Source organism: Ursus maritimus, unplaced genomic scaffold (genome assembly GCF_017311325.1).
Source record: "Ursus maritimus isolate PB19 unplaced genomic scaffold, ASM1731132v1 scaffold_1, whole genome shotgun sequence".
Classification (NCBI taxonomy): domain Eukaryota; kingdom Metazoa; phylum Chordata; class Mammalia; order Carnivora; family Ursidae; genus Ursus; species Ursus maritimus.
Window position 1 is genome coordinate 20,982,823 of NW_024423343.1, and position 24,819 is coordinate 21,007,641.

Below are 24,819 nucleotides of genomic sequence, written 5' to 3' on the forward strand. Positions count from 1 at the left end.
TATTGTTTTCATGTCTGTCCTTGGAATTTGCATTTTGTCTTTCTGCCCTTTTTTGAGGAGATTGTTTGCATCTATGGAAAATAAATTGTAAGCATAGTCTTCATTTTTGGTAATGTATGAGTAAGGATAAGAATGGCTCTATGATTATAAGAAACAAGGAATTATCCAGGGGAATTTTTCCTTGCAGGGAATTAAAAAGTTTCTCTATTTACTTTTCAGCTGGATGTGTGTGATATTTCCAAGAAATAAGAAGGAACAGATCATTCTTTCCATAATCCCTTTAAATTAAAAGGTAAAGAAGCTGATAGACAAATGGGTTTAAGGACCTCCCCCTTGTCCTAAAGCCAGTCCGAGGGCAGATCTGTGCTCAAGTCCAGGGGACGCCTCAGCGCATGACAGGCTCAAGGGTGATTGCAGGGACCACTCCAGAGCTCCCACAGTGAGTGAGCACACGAGGATCCACAGAGAAGCAGGTGGCTTGAGGGTTTTTCTGCTTTCTAAACGTCTCCCTGTTGACCACTGTAGTTACTTCTCAAAGGTTCATCTGTGTATGCAGGGTGATTTCAGATGGTAGAGACGAATGGAAATTTCCATATTAAAATTTATTTATTTTAAAGCGCACCAGGGGGAAAACCCTCTAGTTTGCTGATTTCCTGTTTCATGGATATTATTGCAGTTAACAGTCAAGTATCCATGTTTTCTTAAAGGGGGCACCCAGGAAGGCACAGTGGACATGCTGACCAAGGTGGTAAGGAATGCATTGGTGAGGGGGCAGCCACATCACTGAGAAACTCAGGGGTAGGCCTGTGGTCCAGATGTTGTTCCAGAAGTGGGCTCACTAATAGCAATGGGGATGGAAGAATGGGGCCCAGGGGCAGTGCTGCACTGCCAGAAGCAAAGTGGGCTGAAGGATCACAATGAGTAGCCAGATCTGAGGGTACTGCAAGAGAATTGGAGATGGTTAATAGAACACAGCTTCCCTAGAGGCAGAATAGAGGAGTAGCCAATAAGAATATTGCTCAAGCTGCACCAGCGGAAGATCTCAAAGATGGATGACCAGGAGATAGATAGGGCACAGCCATCCTAACAGAAAGCTACGATCTTTTGCCAAGTTTCCAGACCTTGGCTATTTTCCAGACCCAAAAACTACTGACTGAAGGACAGTCTAGATCCCCAAGAGGAGGTCTTTGCAACACCCCTGCAAGTGTATATGGCAAAGACTCCCCTAGCCCTTCCTCAAAAGGACCTATGGTTATTTACCTGGAAAACCGTACACTGGGGAAAGAGCATACAAAAACACTCTGAGGATGTGGGACACAACGTCCAAGTGGACACTGGTGCTCAAGGACAAGCGTATCACGATAGTGTGCCTTTGAGAATGGAGGGGCTTATGGAGTCCTATCCCAGGTCTAACTCATGGTAGGTTCATTGAGTCCATGGATCTATCCAATGGTCATTTCCCCACTTCTGGAATAAATTATTGGGCTGAATGCATTTGGGACTTGGCAGGACCACCATTCATTTCTTGGCTTGTGAGTTAAACACGATCCTAGTGGGGGAGCTTCATGGAAAGCTCTAAAACTGCTCCAGCCCCTGGCCATGGTAGTAAATCAAAATCAATATTGCATCCCAGGAAAGTGGCAGATAGTGCTACCCTTAAAGACCTAAAGGTTACAGGAGTGTTGGTCTTGACCACAATTCCATTTAATTCACCACGCTGGCCCCTATGAAAACTTGATGGATACCAGAGAATGAAAGTGGATTACTGAAAACTCAACCAAGTGGTAGCCTTGCTTGCAGCCACTGAGCTGAATGGAGAGTCTTCGTGAGAACAAATGAGCACAGACTCAGCTACATGGAATGTGGCCATTGATCTGGCCAATAGGTTCTTTCCATACTCATCAGAAAAGCAGACCAGGAATGTTTGCATTCACTTGGGATGGACAATAGTAACACTTATGGACTTGCTCCAGAGCTAGACTCTCCCACCCTCTATAATATAGTCCGAAGAGACAGGTACCATGTGGTCATTCTGCAGAATATCGCATTGCTCATCTGTTTCGATGGCATTACATCTGAGGAGTACGAAGTGGCAAACGCATGGAGGCCTTGGCAAAGCACATGCACTTCAGAGGATGGGAGATACATCCTACAAAGTCTCAGGGCCCTATCACTTCAGTGAAGTTTTTAAGGGTCCAGTGGTCAAGGGCATTGCCGGAACATCTTCCCCAAAGGAAAGGTCAAGTTATTTCATATTTCACCTCCCACTGCCAAGAAGGTAGCAGAAGGCTTGTGAGTCCTTTTTAGATTCTCACCTGGAATTACTGCTCCTCCCCAGAAGGCTGGGTAACATGGAAATCTTAGGCCCCTGAGGGAGGTCCAGGGCAGGAAAAGGTTCCAAAGCAGATCCAGGCTTCGACCCTGCAGACACCGTTGGTTATAAAACTCTTGGGGATAACAAAAGGCTCTGTGTGGAATTTATGGAAAACTCAATAGGAGAATAACAATACAGACCTCTAGGGTTCTGGGGCAAGGCCATGCTATTTGCAGGGAGAATTACACATCATTTGAAAAACTCATCAGGAGCTCGGTTTTTATCAGACCCACTAATGCATAAGTAATCCAATTTTTTTCCTTGTTATTTTTAAAAAATAAGCTTAGTTTTAGAGAGTGTTAGATTTACAGAAGAGTAGGGGCGCCTGGGTGGCACAGCGGTTAATCGTCTGCCTTCGGCTCAGGGCGCGATCCCAGCGTTATGGGATCGAGCCCCACATCAGGCTCCTCTGCTATGAGCCTACTTCTTCCTCTCCCACTCCCCCTGCGTGTGTTCCCTCTCTTGCTTGGTGTCTCTATCTCTGTCGAATAAAAAAAAAAAAAAAAGATTTACAGAAAAGTTGCAAAGATCGTAAGAGGTGCTGTATGCCTCACACCAAGTTTTCCCCACTATTAACATCTTACCTTAGTATGGTGTGCTCGTCGTATCTAATGAGCCAACGCTGATACGTGATCATGACGAACTAAAGCCCATAGTTTATTCAGATATTAGTTTTTCTCTGTTCCAGATCCCATCTAGGACATCATATTGCAATAGTCTCCATTAACCCTTAGGTTCCTTTTGGCTGTAATAATTTCTCAGACTTTTCCTTCCTTTTGATAACCTTGAGAGTTTTGAGGAGTACTGTGCCGGAATCTAGAGGAGCGGGCTCATGGTCATTATGAGCGTGGCCTTGAGATCAGCTGCGGCAGCCGGGCTGTAAGTTGTCCGGTTAGCCTTCTGCATTTCGCAGGAATAGAAATGCAGCAGGCTCCTGGGCGAGCCTCTCCCAGAACTTGCCAGAAAGAACCAGCGGATCTGCTCATCGCGGGGGTGGACTGCAGCAGGGGATGTGGGGACACTGCTCAAGCTTGCCCTCCTTGGGGCTGGAAGATTCCCTCAGCTGCTGGCGGTCTTGGTGTCTGAGCTCTCAGATGAGTCTCTCTCTGGGCATTGCCATCAACTGATGAGACCTGCGTCTCCCATGGTTCCCAGCCTGTCCAGGGACACCCTGTACTGAACAGTTAGTTGGTGCAGACGTGTGAAGAGTTATCCGGGCTCCAGGGACCCCCATTAGGTTGGCTGAGGCCTTTGTTGTGACTCCATTTCAGTAACATTTCCCCCCATCCTGCCTTCCTTCTCTTTGGTTTTTAAAGATGATCATAAAAATGACTTTTCTTAGCTAAGACATTACATAGAAGTTTCACTAGGGGTTATCAGCTTAAAATCAGTAGCTTCTGGAAGAGGCCTGCATTGACAACTGCAGAAACGAGTTTATCTGATTATTCTTCAATGATCACAGAGGCATCATGGCACAGCCCTAGTTTCTTTTCCATTAGAGTAATACATGTCTTCATTTCTACAGATAACTTTCCATTACTAACATCACAAGGAATATGTTTAAATTTGATTAAGTTGCATTGAAAGGAGTATTCTCAATTTCCAAATCACTACCATGTACAGAGCTAAGACGGCCAGCCACTTGGAAATTTCTATTTATACTGTTTCAAGAAGTGTTACTGTTTGCTTCCAGAGTATTATTCCATGTTCTGCTTTGACACACTACAAAAGGATATTTGGCCTCTCCATTTTCAAATCCCTTCCCATCTGGGGTTAAGAGAGTGGGTTGTGGGAAACTGAGTCAGGGACCCAGGTCTTAGCTTGAGTCTCATCGTTTAATCATTTACTACCGAAATGGGGCTAATTTGATTTTCTTCTCATCTATATTCTAAGTATTTGGTGAAATTAAATTTAGAAACAATAGTATTGTAAGTACAAAATTAAATGATGACATTCATAATAGATAAAACACAGACCTATAGACCGTTCCTTTTTAAAAACCAAGAGTAGTTTCTAGGTAGTTTCTAGGTAGCAATTTACTTTAAAAATTCTGAAGCATTTTTTAAATGAAGCACCTTTTTAAAAACCAAGAGTAGTTTCTAGGTAGTTTCTAGGTAGCAATTTACTTTAAAAATTCTGAAGCATTAGCAGTGTGAAATGTGTGAGGAAACCCCATCATGCATCCTGGAGACATGTAGTTAGCATTCAAAGTATTCTCATCAGGAATCCATTTTCCAAATGGCTATTCAATCATTTCAATGATCTTCAGGAAAATTTGCACCAGAAGGTTCATTAAATTGCATAAGGCATGTTAGGAATGATTTTCCATTTATGAAATGAGAAGTAGTCTAGATAAGGTTGGCTGGAAAGACTCTCTGGCCCCATCATCTGTGTAGGAAGATGGTGCTAAGAATCTGTTAAACCTAGCACTGCTCAAGGCCTCAAGCCCTCCCTAGATGTCCTTTGTCAGCCTACTTCGAAGACCTGACGCTGCGTTATCTGGTTTGGTTATCAGGGTAATGTTGTGTCTACCTAAGAATGAAACTTGAACTCAATTTCTTTCAACCTTTCATTTTGATATTGTGGGTCTTGGGAAAAGAAAGGGTGAATTCTCTGGCATTACAGGAAGCCAACGTGTAGCTCCTGGCTAATAAGTGCTGTATGTTTAGGAGAATTTGGGCTAAGATTCACTTTCATACCACCTGGTTGCAAGATTACCAGGGAGGAGACCTATGGCCTTTACTTTCCTCTTCTAATTGCTGCAGAACACTGATATTTACTAAAAGCCTGGACATTTGATGAAAAGTTACATTGACTTAGGTCAATTTCTAACCCATTTAAAAAACTTGAAAGTCATGCAGCAAAAATATTCTTAATAAAACCATTCTCGTATGTGGAAAAAAATAGAAAAAAACTAATCATAATACTTTAATTCCAATACAATCATTCGTAACATTTTGGGAGATTTCATTCTTTTTCACGTGCATGTTTGAAATTTATATGTACAACTTTATCTCTAATTATTAAAGTCAGGTCAGGGGTCATGAACTGAAATGTCTCCAAAGGTCCCTGGGTGGGGACTGTGGATCAAAGTGTTTTGTGAGTTTCCCTGTCTAAAGGGAACCGTTACTACTCAGCTCCAAACAATTATTGGAATGCAAATGGACTCAGTTTTGCCAGTTATTCCGGTTTTTTTTTTTTTGGGAAGAGCCAAACAACTGTGATTTTTATGTAAATTTCATCAATTTTAAAATGTTGGTTACTATATTAAGATTTTAAAAACATTGTGTAAGCCAAAGATATATACATGAGCTGACAGTTTACCACATTTCGCTGGTCATAAACATTTTCCTGTTACTAAGTAGCCTCTGAGAGCATCATTTTTACAAGGCTGCCTAATAGTACATTGTGTAGATGTAACACATTTTATCATCTTTCATCTATTTTTGGACATTTAGAGGTTCTTTCACTTTTTCTCTGCAATGAACATCTTCATGCATATTGCTTTGTTCTGTGTTGTTCATGGAATTACAGAATCAAAGGGCATGATTGTTTAAATCACTCCTAATGTACTGCATCCAACATTTTCCAAAAGGTTGGTATCAATTTACACTCTTTCTAGCAGTGATGTCTGAAAATATAATTTCACCTTATCTTTGTTATCATTGAAATATACCCCAGGAAAAAAAAAAACTGGCAAAGAAGAAGGTACCTTCTTGTTGATTTAATTTGCATGTCTGTTTATTAGGGTGAACATTAGTCCATACGCTTGTTTACCACTTTTCTTTCTTTTGTGACTTGTCTATTTGTTTCCTTTGTCCTTTGCCTTTGGGGAGAACTCCTACTTTGAAGTCTTAACAATGTCAGCCTATGCAGCAGCCAGGTATAAATAAAAATCAACACCTGCTTCATGTTTAAAACATCTGTTTTACGGGGCTTTTCTTTTCTCTACTAGTTGTCAGCTTTCATCCTTGGGTCTATCACTGTCTCACATGGCAGCATCCAAAGCAGAGGCAAAATAATCTACTTGGATGTGGCTCCTTAATTCATTTTGTGGGACGCAATTCTCCAGGAGTAAGTCTGCTAAAGTTTTACACCTATATTTTATGATTAGATACTGAATGATCGGTTGCGAATTATTTTGAGTTTATAAATACAAGTCTTCATAATGTGATATTAGGCACAAAACGAATTCCCAATTTTAAGATCCCAGACTCAAAATTCCAGAGCTCAGAGGGAACTTACAAGTCATTTACTCCAAACTGCTCATTTTGTTAATGCAGAAATTGACCTCAGGTTAATTGTCCAAAGTCACACAGCTGGCAAGTAACTGCAATATTGTTTACTACCTGGGTCTCTGGTCTTTTGATTCATTTGCCTGCCTTTCTGCCATGCTGCCTTCCTCTGGTCCTGCATGCATTGCTGCATTTTGCAATATAATTTGATCCTGATATATCTGAATCCAGCTAATGAATTGCTGCATTTCTGTATATTCATGTCAGAAATCCATTATGGAAAATAATTATCTCTCTGTCAAGCCTGATGAAACATTTTCACAGAGCCACGGAAAACCTTCATAAATACTGTTTGCTACTTTTTTCTTCCAAAAGATATGGTGACAAAAGCGGGAGCCAAGAAGAAAGAAAAATTAAATCATCAAATTTTTACTTTATTAATAACAGAAGTACAAAAATGCAGCCCAGATATTTTTTTAGAGGTGAAAATTAGCATCATTGCTACAGAGGTTTTTTGCCGCAGTTTGGGGGCAAGAACTTGACCTGGTGATTTCTGTACAAAGGTATTTGGTGTCATAAAATACACACAACAAAGGAACTGCCTGCTTTGTTCTAGAAGCTGAAGGGTCACTCTAGATAGCCCGAACATTCCTCTCAGTTAAAAGGTCTGCCTTTTTCTCTGTGGCAGTTGAGCAGATGACCTGAAGGGTCTGGCCTTTCCAGGGTAGCGGGGATCCCAGATGAGACCCAAACTAGTCCTTTTCAAACTTGAGAGTTGTTCGATGTGCAGTGCCTGGGTCCCCCTCAAGATAAGACGATTCTGTAGCACTAGCATGGAGACTGGGAATATCATTTTAATAGACTTTCAATGTTAGAATAGTTTTAGACTTACAGAAAAATTGTAAAGATAGTGTAGGTTTCCATACACTCCACTTTCAGTTTCCTGTATGAGTAACACCTTACAAGAGTATGGGACAGTTATCATATCTAGTGAGCTCATACTGATACATGATTATTCACTCAAGTTTATACTTTATTCATATTTCCTTAGTTTTTACCCAATGCCCTTCTTCTGTTCTAGGATCCCGTCCAGGATACCACATTACGTAGAATGTGGTCTCTCAGGCTCCTCGGGCACGACAGTTTCTCGGACTTGCCTTGTTTTTGAGGATAACGGTCAAGTATTTTGCAGAGTGTACTTCTGTTGGAATTTATTTGATATTTTTTCTTGTGATTAGATGGCGAGGAAGACCACAGAGGTAAAGTGCCATTGGCATCATTTCATACTGAGGGTACGCACATCAACATAACATGGTTTATCATGGCAACGTTCACCCTGTTTACTTGGCTTCAAGGCTGCAGTTTTAACTCCCCCACGTGGGGAGATTTCAGTGCAGCGGATCTCTGGAGCATGTTTGGAGGAAGACTGGATGCTGTGTTCACTCTAGAATGGAGGCGTGTGTGGAGAAGCTTGAGGGATTAGTGCGTGAAGTAAGGATTGGGCTCAGCTGTGAATGAGAGAGAACCCTACACAGGAGGGGCTTGTTTTATGTAACGGGAAGCCTGGGAATGGACAGTCCATGCATCACCTGTGTCTGTGGCTTGCTTCCTGCTCCTCATTCTCACCCTGTGACTTTAATCCTCATGGCCGGAAGGGATGGCTCCCTCCAGACTTCGCTTCTATATTCAGGGAAGGAAAAGGTGGAAGGCCAAAGGAACAAAGGGCCTGTGAGCCGTGCCTGCACTTTAAAAGAGTTCCACTTATAAAATAGGATTGGCCAGGACTGAGTCACTGGGCCAGCCGTGACGAAAAGGGATTCTGAGAAGGTAAGTTTAACGGAATAACATTACCACTTCGCGCAAAACCAGAATCCTGTGAGTAAGCCAGAAGGGGAGTGTGGCTATTGGGTGTGCAGTCAGAAGTATCTGCTTCAGGAGAGCTCCCCCTCTGCTGTGTTTGTATTCTGCAAATAGTCCATGCCTTCTCTTCGTCCTTCCTTTCATTCTTGCAGAGTGAAGTGATCTTCTAAAAACGCAAATAGCTTTGTATCCCCTCCTGCTTAAAGCAATATTCTTTTTTTTTAAGAAAGTTTTTTTTTTTTGAGAGAAAGAGAGAGAATGGGGGGCAAGAGGCAGAGGGAGAAGAAGCAGACTCCCTGCTGAGCAGGGAGCCCTACGCAGGGTGCCATCCCAGGACCCTGAGATCATGACCTGAGCTGAAGGCAGATGCTTAACCGACTGAGCTACCCAGGCGCCCAAAGCAATATTCTTTTTATTTTATTTTTTTAATATTTTATTTATTTAAGAGAGAGAGCAAGAGAGAGAGAGAGCATGAACAGGGGGAGCTGGAGGCAGAGGGAGAAGCAGACTCCCCACTGAGCAGGGAGCCCCACATGGGGTTCAATCCCAGGACCCCGAGATCATGACCTGAGCCGAAGGCAGACGCTTAACCAGCTGAGCCACCCAGGCGTCCCCTAAAGCAATATTCTTAAGAAAAAGCCCGAATTCCTGCGCGTGCCCGCGCGGCTGTGCAGTTTTGGACCTTGCTTGTCTCCTTAGACTCACTCTGCAGGCCAGTGACAGTGGGTGTCCTTGGTGGTGGAGACCCGCTCCGCACTCCCTCTTCCTCTGAGCTGCTTCCTGCTCTTACCTCCTATTTGTTCTGTGGATCTTTACGCTGCAGACAACAGACATTCATCCACGAAGCCTTCCCCAACCCCGCGGACTAGCTGAGACCCCGCTGTAACATGTGTAATCTTAAGAGCACTTTTCCTCCCTGGTCCGTAGCCCGGCCAACGTCTTGCCTCCATTCCTGTGAGGATTAACTTGATGACTGTCTACTCCATAAACTGCGGCCTCCACCAACAGGCAAGCACCACATCTGTCTTCGCCCGTGACTCTGTCCCCAGTGCCTACTGGAGTGGCTGGCATATGGACGATATCAAGGCAACAGCGGCTGAGAGGCTGAGCGAGGACAGCCCGGATCCCGAGGGAAGACAGAGTCAAGAGGCAGGGTTTAACTGGAGAGCAAAGCATCAGGGATGGAGGGCAGGCATTCTGAGTCTAGCTGCGTTTTGCCACCGACCTTCTCCTTCTCCATGATCGCTGTGCCTACCTCTGCCTTGGAACATGAGGGGACACAAAAAGAAGAGGAAACAAGGGAACAAGCTATTTCCTGTGCCCCCCTCCCAACCCCCCTGGACACTGGGAAATGCTGTTAGTTTGGCACCGGTGGCACCGACAGCAGCTTGACATGCGCCATCTGTGCACCCCTGGGGCACCCCTGAAGCCTCCGATGGCCAAGGCGCGGTCTTCGCGCGGCGCTCGCTCTTCACGAAGTGCGGGCAGCTGCGATTTCACCGCGGACGGTGCGGACGCCACAGCTGGCCGGCGGACAGTTTCTCTTAGCGGTTAAAAGTCCAGATTTTTACATTTAGATTTCAGCTTGATCACTAACAAGGCGGATGGGCTTGGGTAAGTTAAAACAATTTCTTTTTTCTTTTTGTTTTTTGAGAGAGAGAGAGAGAGAGAGAGAGAGAGAGTTATTTATTTGACAGAGAGAGAGAGAGAGAGAGCGTGCACAAACAAAGGGAACAGCAGAGGCAGAGGGAGAAGCAGGCTCCCCACTGAGCAGGGAGCCCCACTCTAGGACCCTGGGATCATGACCTGAGCCCAAGGCAGATGCTTAAGGACGAGCCACCCAGGTGCCCCAGAGAGAAAGAATCTTAAGCAGGCTCCACCCTCAGCAGGAGCCCGAAGAGGGGCTTAATCTAGTGACCCCGAGATCCTGGCCTGAACTGAAATCAAGAGTCAGGCACTTACTAGACTGAACCACCCAGGTACCCCCTTTCACCTATTTTATCTGAATTTATCTATGTTTTGTAACATTGTTATTCCAAATAATACTTCACTTTTTCTACTAAAGAGGTCCACTGCTAGTAAAAAAAAAAAGTAGTAAAAAAATGTTGAAACTCTCTGGCATACATAGATAAAAGGTAGCCCCTTCTTTATAGAATGTCAAATGGTTGTTGAGAGTTCAGGATCTCAGGGAAAAACTAGTGCAAAACCAGGATTATTTCCCAAAGTTAACAAGATCTATTCAATTTACTCCAGGAGAAGGCTGTTAAACCATCAGCCAGGGTGCTGATGGACTTTCCTCCAGGGACTTTCAAGGCTTATCACCCTGTCTTTGAACTTGGGATAGAGGGGAGGCTGAGGCAGAGGGGATGCAACCAACTCCCTAACTCTACGTGTCCTCCAAGGCCGCGAGATGTTGGGTGTCCCTGGAATTAGGACAACTGTGCCCTTTGCCTGTGAACGCCTGTAGGAGCAGTGCCATCAACGCACAGGTGAGCGCACTTCAATGATCTCAGCGGGCTAGTTCCACGTGACAGTGAACGGGGAGCCCGTCTCCCTCCGTCCAGGAGCTCTGCAGAAAGAATCTGGTTGAACACTAGATGCCACTGTTGACTCACTCTGTTGTCGATTAGCCGTTAAAATTTCCCCTTGTCTCAGCAAGGAGACACAATTAAAAAAAAAAAGCCTAAGTAAATACACAAAGTTTTGTTAAATTTCCTCCCATTTAATGACTAATTTAGAGGTTTTTTTTTTAAAGTAAAGTTCAGAGGTTGTAATTTTCTAGAGAACATTTGACAATTGGCAGGTAATAGAAAGATAATGAGGCATGCATGTGTCTTAAAGGAGAAAGGTCAACCCGCACTAGAGGTTTGTAAATAAAATGACTTTTGTACCTATCCGTTTCTGCCCAAAAAAGACTCAAGTTAACCCTCAAGCCTACTTGTTTCTATGGCATATCAGACTGTTTCTACCATTGCCATCTACTTGAATATTCTAATGGGGTATATGTCTAACAGTTGTCTTTATTACTCAATAGGCCAGGTTGGTGGTGTCATTACAGACTTTTTTCTTTTGATAGACTTTATTTTTTAGAGCCATTTTAGGTTCACAGCAAAGCTGAGCAGAAGGTACAGAGATTTTCCGTACAGCCCCTGTCCCACACATGCACAGCCTCCCCCATTATCAACAACCCCCACCAGACTGGAACACGTGCTCCAATCAGTGAGCCCACAGTGACACGTTGGTATCACCCAGAGTCCACAGCTTACACTAGGATTCACTCTTGGTGTTGCCCAGTCCATGGGTTTGGACCAACGTATCATGGTATACATCAGCCATTACAATATCGTGCGGAGTATTTTCACTGCCCTGACCATCCTCTGTGCTCTACTCATCCTGCCCTCCTCCCTATCCCCTGGCAACCACCGATCTTTCTATTGTCTCCAGAGCTTTATTCTCCAGGACTGGCTTTTCAGTTTTGTTTTTTGTTTTTTTAAACTTTCCACCTTAAAAAAGTTTTAACACAAAAGTAGAAAGACCAGCCAACGCCAGGAACCTATCTCATCCCTTTAAAAACCACCACATTTTACATAATCCTCTATTTTCTTCCTTTCAAGCAAGTTTTGATCACCTTCATTTTGTCATAGTGCAACTGAGGGTCAGAGGCGCTAAGCAACTGCCCAACGCGATAGAGCTAATTGATGGTACAGTCTGACTCAAGCCCAGCTCTTCTATTTCCAGAAAGTCTTCCTATCACACTCTTCTTCAGCTTGATTTCTGCCAGATACGTGTGCCTGTCTGAATAGCTCCATTCTCTCTTGAAGACCAGTCCTACAGATACATTTTCAAAAGCTTTTAAAATACATTTGCCGGAATCTTCTACAGAGAGAACAATCCATCGTGGCGTTTAGTTATAGCTAGATTTACAATAGCTGTATATATTGGGAATGTGTGTCTCTTTAGGCCCTTTATTCTCCAAAGGAATGAAAAGCTACCAGAATATCTTTGTGATCCCTTGAAGGCTATAAACCGGGGCACCAGTGGGGGTCGCTCACGTTGCAGACAGTGCAAGGTCCTCTCCAGCTTGCACTGCCAACACGGAAATGCCCCTATGAGAACTTCCTTGGACCTCTGACCAGTCACAGAGCCCAGATATTTTTAAATGACAGCAGTGCTGGCTCTTACTCTGTATAGTCAGTCATCTTCTATCTTCAAAACAATCTACTACACCTTTCGGTCCCTGACCCTTCCTGGAGCAACCCCAGGCAACTGCCCCGTCCAACTATGGTAGCTTGATTTTTCTTCACCTAGTGTGTGGTCTGGGATGCCCTTTTACAAGACTTGTCAGGTCCTTTTAGCTTCCTTTCATTACTATGATTTTAGCAAACTGAGCGCTAGAGCTGCACAGGCCTGTTAAGACCGGTTTCACACTGTGATATGTTGGTGGCTGGTGAAGAGAATGCCTCTCCAAGAGCAGATCGCTAAAAGTATTTGGAAACACAAAACTGCAAGTAGCAATAGAGAACCCTTGCTCCAAGTGAGTCCTCAAAATTCCCTCATCCTTCCAGAACAAATATGACCAACTCGGGGACAGCTCTCTCTGTACTCCCAGTGGAAGGTACCAGAGAATTTATCCTATTGCATTGAAATACATGTGTCCATGACTGTCACTCCCAGATAAGGCCTCCTCGTGGGGAGCTCCAAATCCTGGTCATCTTAGTGTCGCTGGTGACCTGATCTTTTCCCAGTGCCTGGTCAGTGTTTTCCAGCCCTGACTTTGTGTTAGGATACCTTTGGGGTTGCAAATGTACACGTCTCCAGCCCTCCCCTTCAGGCCTCCTGAATCGAATCAGGACTCAGGTTCAGCTTGGGGGAGGGACGAAAAACAGGGACTTGGGCAGTCACGGTTCTCCAGGACATCTGCTGACTACCCCGTTTCCCCTGCCCCCCCATTCATTCCTTGCCCCTCATTTGATTGAAGTATGGGCAACGTTTCTTATTGATATCCCTGAACAACTGATTCTAAAATACACTATTATTCTTCTGCAACAAGAAGAATTTTGGAAGGATACACAAATTGTTGCCCCCTTTGAGTCATGACTTGAGAAAAGTAACTCAGAGACTCAGACATTCAATTTTAGAAAATAATCCAAATTTGGGATGGAGAACCACATCCAGAAGAAAAATGCCTCCTTAATTCGTATTATCCATACACAAAACAGAATAAATGTTTAAGCCTCTCTTTGGAATTATTTATTAAGGAAATACCAAAATGTTGAATAGGATAATAAGTGAGGAAATTAATTGTTCTATACCCCATATTATGAATTTCCATTCCATAAATTGTTGCAGATACTATGCTATTGTTATTGTTTGAGTTCAGCAAATACAAAAATCATTGTAACATCTTCCATAGTCTCACTAGGATCTGAGAGTCCTGTTTTTTTGCCATGATTGTGAATTTAAGTTTGCAGGAACATAGCACCTTTGCTGGATCCCTCTCTAACCAATCTCAAAATGTAGGGATTTCTATGGGCTTTCATTCACTCTTTCCTTAAAAAAGATGTTTCTTTTAAGTGTATTATAAAGAAAACATGAAACCTTGGTCCTAATGAGCAAGGCAAGAGTCAACAAATAGGGTAACTACAAATTGTGGTAAGGACCATGAAATTGAACCCTGCGGACCCCTCTACATGGGGCATCAGGGACATCTTCTCCGAGAGGGGAATTGTGAGTTGAGACCTAAAGGGTGGCTGACATCCAGTCTCAGAAAAACTCTAAGGAAGGCTGGTCCAGTCAGACGGAAGAGCATGTGCAAAGGCCCAGGAACGACATAGATTTTGGCATAACTGAGGGACAGAAGGGACAGCAGTTCACCTTGAGCCTCATAAGGGGTGGAATGCCGGGCAATTGTGAAGGTGGATGTCGTGCCCTCCAATGGGCAACCGCTGTGGGGTCTGTGCCAGGGAAAGCCACGGACTGATATCTATTTTAAAACAGTCACTCTTGCAGTGTACAGGAAATAGATCCAAGGATGGCAGGATCAGTTAGGAATGGGGGGCAGCAGTGTGGACGAGGCTAAACGGGCAAAGTTGGAGATGTGTGTTGGAGATGTAATGAACAGTAGTTGCTGGTGGAGTTGGATTTTGGAGGTGGTACGGGAGGAGAGATCAAGGATGACTGATGGCTTTCTAGCTGCGGAAGAGAGTGGTGCCATTTGCCGAGATAAGGAAGACTAGGGGGAGGAGCTGGATCATTTTCAATGGAGCGTCAAGGGATTTTTTTCCCTTCATAATTAAAGAATTCATTTTGTTTCCAAACACGCATGTAGTACAGCTTTTTTTGTAACAGTTTTACAGAGTATAATTCGTATCCCATGCAACTTACCTATTTAAAGTATATAATTCAATGTGTTTTTATCCACAGAGCTATGCAGTTATGACCACAATCAATTTTAGAATATTTTTATGATTCTAAAAGAAACCCTGTACCTTTTAGCAGTCACTCCCTCATCCTTCTTCACATCTGTCCCTGCTCCCACCCCAAACTCTAGGCAACCACTCATGTATTTTCTGTCTCTATAGATTTATGTGTTCTGGGCGTTTTGTGTAAGTAGAATCATACAATATGTAGCCTTTCACATCTGACCTCTTCACGTAGCATAATGTTTTCAAGGTTTATTGACGTTGTAGCATTATCATTTGGTTACTGGGTAATAGTCCACTGTATGACCATACCACATTTGATTTATCCATTCATCAGCCCACGGGCATTTGGCTAGTTTCCATGTTTTTTTGGCAGCAATAAATAATGCTGCTATGAACATTTGTGTACGTTTTTGTGTGTAACAATCCACAAGAGTTGTTGTTGTTGTTTTTTGTCTTGTTTTTTAAATTGGGAAGATTTATTTATTTTAGAGAGAATGAGCGAGCGTGTGCGCAGGGACAGAGGTAGAGGGAGAGGGAGAAAGAGAATCCTCAAGCAGACTCCCTGTTGAGCATGGAGCCTGATGCGGGGCTCCATCCCAGGACGCTGAGATCAGGACTTGAGCAGAAATCAAGAGCAGGACGTTTAACTGACCAAGCCACCCAGGCACCCCTGGTTTTTGTTTTTTTGTTTTTGTTTTTTTAATTTGGGGGGGGCTGGTTCTTTTTTATTTTTATTTATTTATTTTTAAAATTATATTATGTTAGTCACCATACGGTACTTCATTAGTTTTTGATGTAGTGTTCCATGATCCATTGTTTGCATATAACACCCAGTGCTCCATGCAATATGTGCCCTCCTTAATACCCATCACTGGGCTAGCCCATCCCTCCACCCCCCACCCCTCTGAAACCCTCAGTTTGTTTCCTGGAGTCCATAGTCTCTCATGGCTCATCCCCCGCTCTGTTTCCCCCCCTTCATTTTTCCCTTCCTTCTGCTATCCTCCATGCTATTCCTTATATTCCACATATAAGTGAAACTATATGATAATCGTCTTTCTCTGCTTGACTTATTTCACTTAGCATAATCCCCTCCAGTTCCATCCATGTCAGTTCAAATGGTGGGTATTCATCCTTTCTGATGGCTAATATTCCATTGTATATATGGACCACATCTTCTTTATCCATTTGTCTGTTGAAGGGCATCTCAGCTCCTTCAGGACTTGAGCAGAAATCAAGAGCAGGACGCTTAACTGACCGAGCCACCAGGTATCCCTGGTATTTGTTTTTTTGTTTTTGTTTTTATTTTTTAATATGTGAAGTTTCCAGTCTTTACAGAACATTCAAATGGAGGAGCCAAGTTGCTGTCACGGTTCCATGCTTTCTTCTTACAGCTGACCTTTTGACTTCTGTCATTCTATGTAGGAGACTCTAGTCTACTGTAAAGCAACCACCCTGACTTCTGAGATGGCCACATCCGGTCTCTTTCTATTCTGTACCCAGGCTGCTAAATCTTTCAGGTGGGTAGTATCTTGCAGCTGGTCAGTTGGTGGGCCTTCCATGCTGGAGCTGGCTCACTGTTACTCTCATGGGTGACTTCCTGGGGGAAGGAGGGCAGCCTGACACCTATCCCGAGGCAAGATGTATGGGGAGGTAGAGCTGCCTCACTGAAGCCATCCTGGGTTGGAAGCCCTGCAAATTGCTTCAGCCTTCTGGCTCTCATCTATAAAATGGCAATATTCAGTAATACTGAGCTCACTAAGCTGTTGGTAAAGGTAAATAAAACAATACTGAGCACTGTCCTGGTGCAAAGTGGTTTCTTAATAACTGATTATATTCTTTTTATGCAGCCACCTCTCCATGGGCTACTAGTAACATAACATGAATTTCTTCTCTGGTCAGTCAGGCTGTTACCAAGTCTGCTTAATACCACTTTCTGCATCAATAATACATGGATAATAATACATACTCACAGGTCACTATAAAGATTAAATAAGAACTGTAAAGGACTTGGCATAGAGCATATCAGCAATGACAGCTTTGACTGTCTCTTTGTAAGCGTGTATCTTTTGAGCACCTACTATGAGCTGCTGTTTTAGTGGGACTCCAGTGGGGAATAGAATCGAATCCCTGCTCTTGTAGAAGAATCTGCGTGGCTACCGTCCTGGTGATTATTGCAGATCTGGTCTGTGTGGCACGTACAAAGGGGAAAGGAGAAGCAGGCATATCTCAGATGATGCCTAAGGAGGGATATCGACCCTATTTCTGCTTTACCGGGAAAAGCAGGCCCCTTTCCTCCTACCTAGGGGCAAACAAAAACCCCTGAAGAACTCAAGCTGTTACTACGACAGCCTGCTGACTCTCTCCCTTGGCCTTTCCCGCCGTCCTTGTGTGGGTCCCTGAAGACTCCTACTGCTCAGGGAAGGCTGTCTGCTCACAGACCGCGGTGTTGAATTCTGCTCTGTGAGTACGGTTTTAAGTCAAATCGCCTGCAAACTTGGAAATTATTATTGATGTTCTCAACTGTTTACTAATGTGGCAGCGGCTGTGATTTGTGCTTTAATATTTTTTTCAAAGCCCATTTACTTTGTAAGTGCAGTTCCAAAGTGCTCAGGGGGCACTCCCAAGGGGCCAATGCTCGCGGATGCGTGTGCAGGACAGTTCACCAGGAGATGGCAGCAGAGACACATGCTGCTGGTCTCCAAAGGGGGGGGGGCCTGGACCTAGTAGGCAGGGTTTCTCATACTTGTCCAATTTGTTGTTGCTCCTGTGGTTTTCTCATGTAAGTCTCGCAGATAATTGCACAAATAGGACATTTTAGGGAACGTGTTTGGAAGCGTGAGCAAGGTCTTTGTGGATAGGGTCTTACATCCCGTCACACATTGTTGCTGATGGACCTTGGACAGTACGGGAAAAGGGATTAACAAGTAAAGCGATGGAAGGAAACTTGCTGCAATTTTAATAGGACACTTAAAGCATATTACAGGTTTGTGAACAATGAAGAACCTTGTATGAAAAAAAGACTTGCAAGGAGAGGATAGATGCGAAAGTTGGTTTTATTTGATTTCAGGTATTAAGATGCTTGCCCTGTGTTGTCATTCCCGCAAGGGTGATTGGAGCAGAGCCCTACTGCCCTTGCAGCAAAGGACATGTCTACGGTGCCTCCAGCTCCTTTCCAGGGTCCTTGAGGAAATGTCTGTTTATGTTGCACATAACATAATGCGTCCTGCTCCTTGGTGCCTTTGGCGGGTATCCTAGACAGCTTGACGGGGAAGGAGGGAACGAGTCTGCAGGCACTTTGGAATCTGCAATACAGGTATATTTTCCGGCTCCAGCTCCGCCATACCCCAAAGGAGGTTTCAAAACAGAACAAGAACACACTGCTATGATGAAGGAAAATGTTGGGGCAGAAAGAGGGTGCAGGGGAGGATATGTGGTCCTGCTCCAGACAATGGACAAGTCTTTCATGTGCATGCATTTGCCCGCAGTACCAGCTGCATCATTTGCGGGTCCAGGGCAGAAAGAACACGTGGGAGCTCTTGTTCAACATTATTAAGATTTCAAGATGGCGACAGCAGGGGATGATCTCAAATCCGGGGACTGCTCTGAGCGTGGTGCCTTATGCAACTGCATGGGTTTCACACTGATGAAGCTTAGCTGTGTGCATGTGTGCGTGTGAGAGAGAGAGTAAGAGAGAGAGAGAGGAAGAGGGAAACTTTTAAAAAATTCTGTTTTCAATGCTTAGTCTCTTCAATATAGGGTTTCTCAACCTCAGCACTATTGACACCTAGACCAGCTCATCCTTTGCAGTTGGGCTGCCAGGAGCAGGGTAGGGCGTTTAGCAACATCAGTTATCTAGTGACTAGATGCCAGTAACACCTCTCACCCCCAGCTGTGACAATCAAAAACGTCTGGAGACATTGCCAAATGTTTCCTTGTGAGGCAAGATCACCTTGGTTAAGAGCAAATGCTTAATAGGTTTTACAACACTCCCAAAGATAGCTTAACGCCTTATTTTTCTTCTTCCTTTTTCTTTCTTTTTTCCATCCAAGCATGAAGGAAAATACGAAATGCACTTTTAGGCCTGTGCCAAGGGGTGCAGAATACCAAATATCCAGGCCAGGCTCCTCTGGCTTTGGAGGCTTCCGCAGGGTTCGGGGCACGCCATGGTTCTGCGCATGCGAAATTGGTCCTGGTTGCCTTGAGTGGATATACATTTCACAGAGCGTCTGTTCTCTGAGCCCTGGAAATGTATCCTTTAATCTCTGACTCAGAAAACCCCTTGACTCTGGGAGGAGACACCAAAGGCCTTCTCACGACAGGCAGGGAGAGGGCTGTTTGGATTGCTAATTTGTTTTCACTCTTTAGTCTGTTTTTCCTTCATGCTGATGTTCCTCTTTAGACCTTGAGTATGAATAATTCCGCATAGCCTGAGGGAAGAAGCAGGAGGCCCGCTTGTGGAGTTGTTTGTACTGTAATGAAATAGAAAGTTTAAAAGCCTAGTGAAGCCTGAACAGTTGGAAGAGGAGGGAGGTCTAGAATGTACTTTAAGAATCACTCATAAAACATGGCAAACTCTAGAAGCCTCTTGGAGGTCAGGGAAATAAATTGCCCACTCGCTTTAGAAAGGCACCTGCAAGCAGAACTGCACCCCCCGCCCGCAAATGTCGAGCCTCAATGCAGTGTCCCAACCACTTAAATGCTCTTCGAGATATTGTTATTAATCCTGTATTTTAGGAATTGTCATTTTTGAAAGCCAAACTAAGTATTGACATTCTCTGGATTGTGAGTAGTAACTTGATAACTAGCCATCTGAAGGATCTGATCTCTACTATTTTGTTTTTGGGTAGGTTCTGGTACGGAGGTGGTTGGGTTTAATCCAATTTAATGCAAAGAAGTCAAGGACCCTAGGTCCAAGTACTCTTCTGAGCCTTTGGTTGTGTGAGTCACAGATTGGACATCTTCATGATAGTTATTCTGAAAAGGCAGATTTATTGAATGTTGTATGGCTACGTGATATTGTAACTACGCACTTATGTGGAGGTGATTCTTCAAAACTGTGAGCTCTTTGAGGTCGATAAATCTGCAGCCAATGGAACAATACCTGTTACATAGCAAATGCCGATTAATGTTGAGAACTGGTTGAGAGCCATGATAGAAACTGGATGAATGAACAGAGTAGAACAGTAGAAACCCTCTTCACTCATGGAAAGACAAATGATCAACATGCCTTTTTAATAGGAAAAGAAAGGTAGCATATGGTGGTAGAATGGAGTTTTAAGCCCTTCCTTCCTACCCTCTTTCTTGGAGGAGCTCTTTGACAATTGGAGTTAGTATAGTACACTAGAGTCTTGGTCTGATGTGTCATCAATAGACAAGTTTTTTTTTCTGTGGCTGCTATATACTGAGGACATGGGAGAATCAGAAGATTTCCTGTCCTCTCTTCAGATGGGACTGGCTGGCTGAAAGCCTGTCACGGGGATAAATGACTAAAAAGACAGAGAGGACTCTAAGGGTGGGGGTGGGAAGAGAACAAAGCTGGAGACTGGAGAGGAGGAGCTTCTTGATGCCCACCTGAAGGGAACTCCATGGATTCCTCAGTGACAGAGTAAAGAACAATTTTGTACTGTCCACCAGATTCCTTTTTTAGTAGAATACAGCCATGAATCTCAGATATGAAGTTAACGTGTTAGCGATGTTACTGAGGTCATTAATTCATGTGGGAACCAGGAAGATGTTATAAGCGGCTCAAAGGAGAATTCAAAGAACCAGAAATAATGTCGCAATAAACCTATAGATTGATGCAAAACCGGTCTCATTCCACAGCAGGGGAGGGAAATCAATGGTATTTTCAGGCAACAAAATTCATTTGCATGTCCATCGACACGAATCATTTTCATTACTGTCAGTTAGGTACAATTTACAGAGTTGTAAAGTAGCTCAAAATCAATAAGAGGCACAGAGATCTCCGGGAGTCAAAGAACTTGAAAGATTGGCCTTAGACAATGCCTAGCTTTCCACTGAGGACAACCTGTACTCTTTTTGGTCCATTATCAGTCTTTTACAATTTTTTCCTACGCGTGTATATGTTTAATTGTCTAATAGTAGCATTTTCTTTTGGGAAACAGACTGTGCTTTCAGGAAAAGCACCTGATCGATAAGTTCCTCTTCGAACCGCTTCAACAAGCCAGGATGAAATGCGCGTGGGGAGCCTTCCGCTGAGTGCAGCAGGCTGAGAAGGACAGTCGCTGAACCGCAGGCCTATGCCCACAGCTCCTCAGAGAAAGCGGTTCCCGCCAAGCTGTAGACCAAGTGTTATCAAGCTAAGCGGCCCCTTGTTTAGCCTCTGCCCTACCTTGAGCTGCATCCTGTGGGCACGTGAAAGTCGTGACGTTGTAACTGAGAGCTCCTTCAAGAACAGAAGAGCACGGCATCGCCCTTCTGCAGTTCTCCAAGCGCTCACGTGGGGCTGGCTCTCTGTGGGTCGAGGGGGAAGGAGGGTCATGAGAACAGTCCTTCGTGTGGTTTGGAGGGTGGGAAGGAAGGACTTGGGTGTGTGGAGGGGAGCGGAGGACCTTCTAAGTGGAAAGAACTCTATGAGAGGAGGATGCCAGCAAACCTGGACGCTAAGGGGTTTCTTTCATCACAGTTCTCACAAAAATGGGGGAAAATGCAACGTCTGAAAAGTCAGTTCTGACTGGTTTTTGTTGACCTCATAGCTCAGACGGAAAGAAACTATTCGAAGTTGAGCAGTAAAAATAGGAAAGAAATGCATGCTTTAAAAAGAAAGAGACAGAAATATTGGTGGGGAAAAGCAATGGGCCTGAGGTGGCCCGGTATCTGAATCATGGAGTCCCGGATCCCACAAGTCGTCATATACAAAATCAACCTCCAGGCTTGGGGGTGAAAGGTGACCCTCGCAAATTAGCCTTTTTGTGAGGAATTTGGCACAAGCCATTGCTTTGAATCATGAAGCTCTATCTGCCTCCTCATTTTCCCGCTTTTTCCTCTGATAGGTAAACGTTGTTGTTGGGGGGGGAGTTCTTAATCTCTCCTTGCACTTGAAGTTTTGAAAATCCATTATGGATAATGATGGTTAACTCCATGTCTTACTGCCATAGCACTTGAACCAGTTAGTCTGGAGAGGAGGAAAGAAGAAGACACAAAACTTCTTTTAAAACCATTAAAACTGTTTCAATGCAAAGTGGGGCTGCGTTACATCTGTGCGTTAGAGACAGTTTAAAAGCCAGACACCATTTGTGGTTTTAACTCGTTTTCATAATTTTAGCTTTAATTCAGAATAGCTGGGGTCTGTGGATTGGTTTAGAATCTTCCTCTCACTGTTAATTTAAATATGAAAATGAAACTGTAGATTTGCTCTTTCTGAGTAAACATACAGACAAAAATATGTCTGTGAAGCTTGAGAGCATTTGAGGATTTTTTTTTTCTTATGTGAATAGTTGGAACAATCAGAAAGTCAAGCCAGAATGGAGAACTGACTTCTTCCTGCACTGTATTTATGTCACGTCCAGCGTCTCAAAGACAAGTTTGCTCTGAACCATTCATTGAAAATAGGTCGTCTGTGAATTAACAGAATGTAACACCCCCAGTTCTCAGCTGAATTAAGGAAATAATCCAATCAGGGCCCCTGGCAGATTCAAATGTCTGGTTTAGATCTCCCAAGTTACTAGGAGAGTGACGACTGAATCGGAAAAAGGGCAGAGTTTGACAGGTAGAGTGATTTATAAGTCCCTGTTCTGTGGGAAAATAAGCCTAAAATCAATTCAAGTTTTACCTGCATTATGCTCTCTCTCAAACTGCATAAAGCTTCAGGAATGGTCCATGTATTAGATGCGTAGAGATATAAATGCACTTCGTGGGCTGGGAAGTGTTTCTCCTCCCCTAGGTGAGTCTTGATGGTACATGAATGAGATTGGGAGTGTAAAGGAAATGTGGTCTCCTTTTCCTGATCCATGCTGGAAGTGGGCGGGAGCCGAGGAAGGAGACTGCATTATTGCAAGCATCTTAGCATTCTGAGGCTGTGAGGGGCCCAGAGAAAGTGTGAGTTACAGTATCTGAGAAGTACGCTTCCGGACTTACCACACCTACGGGAAAGTTGGAAAGAAAGACTAGTGAGAAAAACAGACACGCAGAGAAGGGCCTCAGTTCTTTGGGGGTCGCTCCTCGCAGGTGACCGGGCTATGGCCAGGTCTGCAGCTGTCGTTGGTTCTCAGGCCCTCTGCCGCTAGTAAAAGAGATTAAGGGCTCAAGTGTTCCCCGGCGGGGTGGAAACGTTGACTTTTGCTTGAATTGATAGAATTTTAAGGCCGGAATGTCCCTGGATGGCTGTTCTGGAAGAGCCCAAGTATCCATCCGCTGCTGTTATTCTTATTATTAAGTTTATTTCCACTTGACAACAGTGGCTGGTATAATATCGCCTCTCCAGTGACAGCTGTTATGAGGCCCAGGGCTGCCTGGGGTCCCAGCCTGTCTGTGCATGGCTGTCTTCTGGGTGCTCGGGGGGTCCTGGTCTCCAGAATTTCCCCTTCTCTCCTGGGGTGTGAGGTTGGCGGTTGAGAAGATGCCAGGTTCAGGAGCTCCTGAGGGAAGATCACGAAGTTATCCCGAGCCAGAAATGGAAGGCCTGGACTAGTCATGGTGCCAGGAACTCGCAACTGAGTGTTGAGAATAAAGAGTTCGAGGGGTGGCTGAGTTAGTGTTACTGACCTTCAGAGGCCTCCTACCCTGGTGTGGGAGTAGACTGGATGTGGCTGGTGGACAGTACCGCTTACACTCTACATACATGTGTTCTAGAACCGGTAGCACCGAAAAATAATTCACAGAGTACTGAGGTTGTCTCTCCAAACCTCTCCCAGGGATAGCTGATCACCCTTGTATGAGGTGAACTAATGGGGATGACTTTTGGGTATGGATGAACTACATGTGCCCTCTTTATAGAAACCCTTCATTTAAAGTTCTAAAACCCAGCGGCAGCAACAGAAAAACCTTCCATTGCAGATCAGTGGCTGAAACATCTCAATTCAGAGCTGGCCCACCCAGGCCTCTCAAATCTTCCAGCACTTCTTCACACTTCGCTGGGGGGAAAATGTTTAAATTATAGCAATTCTTTACATGTAACTGGGAAGAAAAAAAGTTGTTCAAGTTAACCTAAGGGGTTAAAAAATTCTTTTTGTTTAAAATTTAAAAAAAACCATTTTTTAAAAAATACTCGCACAAGGCAAAATTTCAACTTAGCACCTAAAAATCCAGAGGGAAAATCAGTTTCCTTCCTACCCCAGCCCCTCAGTCCCTCATTCTTCTCCCCAAAGACAACAGCTAAGAGAATTTCTTGGTATAAGCTGCTAGAGATGGTCTTTGCGAATCCAAGTGTGTATGTGTGTTTATGGGTCTATAGTTCTTTCAGATACAAGTGTGTGTGTGTGCCTGTGTGTTCACCCATGTCCATACATATTAGCACATTGTACATATTGTTCTGTATTTTGCTTTTTTACATATCTTATCTTGGAGATAACTTCATATGATGTTGAGTCACCTCATTTTTAAAATGCTGCAGGGGATATTACAACATACATTTCTTTGTGCATAGATGTGAGTAAATCTGTGAGATTAGTTCTAAAAGAATGGAACTGCTGGGTCAAACAGTATAAGCATTTTTTTATTTTGATATTTACTGACAAATCTTCCTCCAAAAAGGTGTGACCCATTTACGCTTCTATCAGCAGGGTATCAGAGTGTTTTCTGCCTTTCTGCCAGTGCTAAGACTGTCTTCTTTCTTTCTCTCCTCCCTCTATGGGAAGTGGGCCTTCTGTGTAGTATTAGCTAACTTTCACAAAAGAAATCGTTGTTTCCTAGATAATGTGGCTCTTCTTACTTACTTCTCCTGTTCCCTGAAGTGCTGGGATTTCAA

At 43.9% G+C, this 24,819-nt stretch overlaps 1 long non-coding RNA gene across 1 annotated transcript; it reads left to right on the forward strand.

The window, feature by feature from the left end:
• Window positions 1-9,010: 9,010 nt before the first annotated feature.
• LOC103662785 lies at window positions 9,011-22,092 on the forward strand. Its single transcript, XR_568570.2, has 3 exons — window positions 9,011-10,083; window positions 10,872-10,958; window positions 21,020-22,092. It is a non-coding gene; the product is annotated as an uncharacterized LOC103662785 (long non-coding RNA).
• Window positions 22,093-24,819: the final 2,727 nt, after the last annotated feature.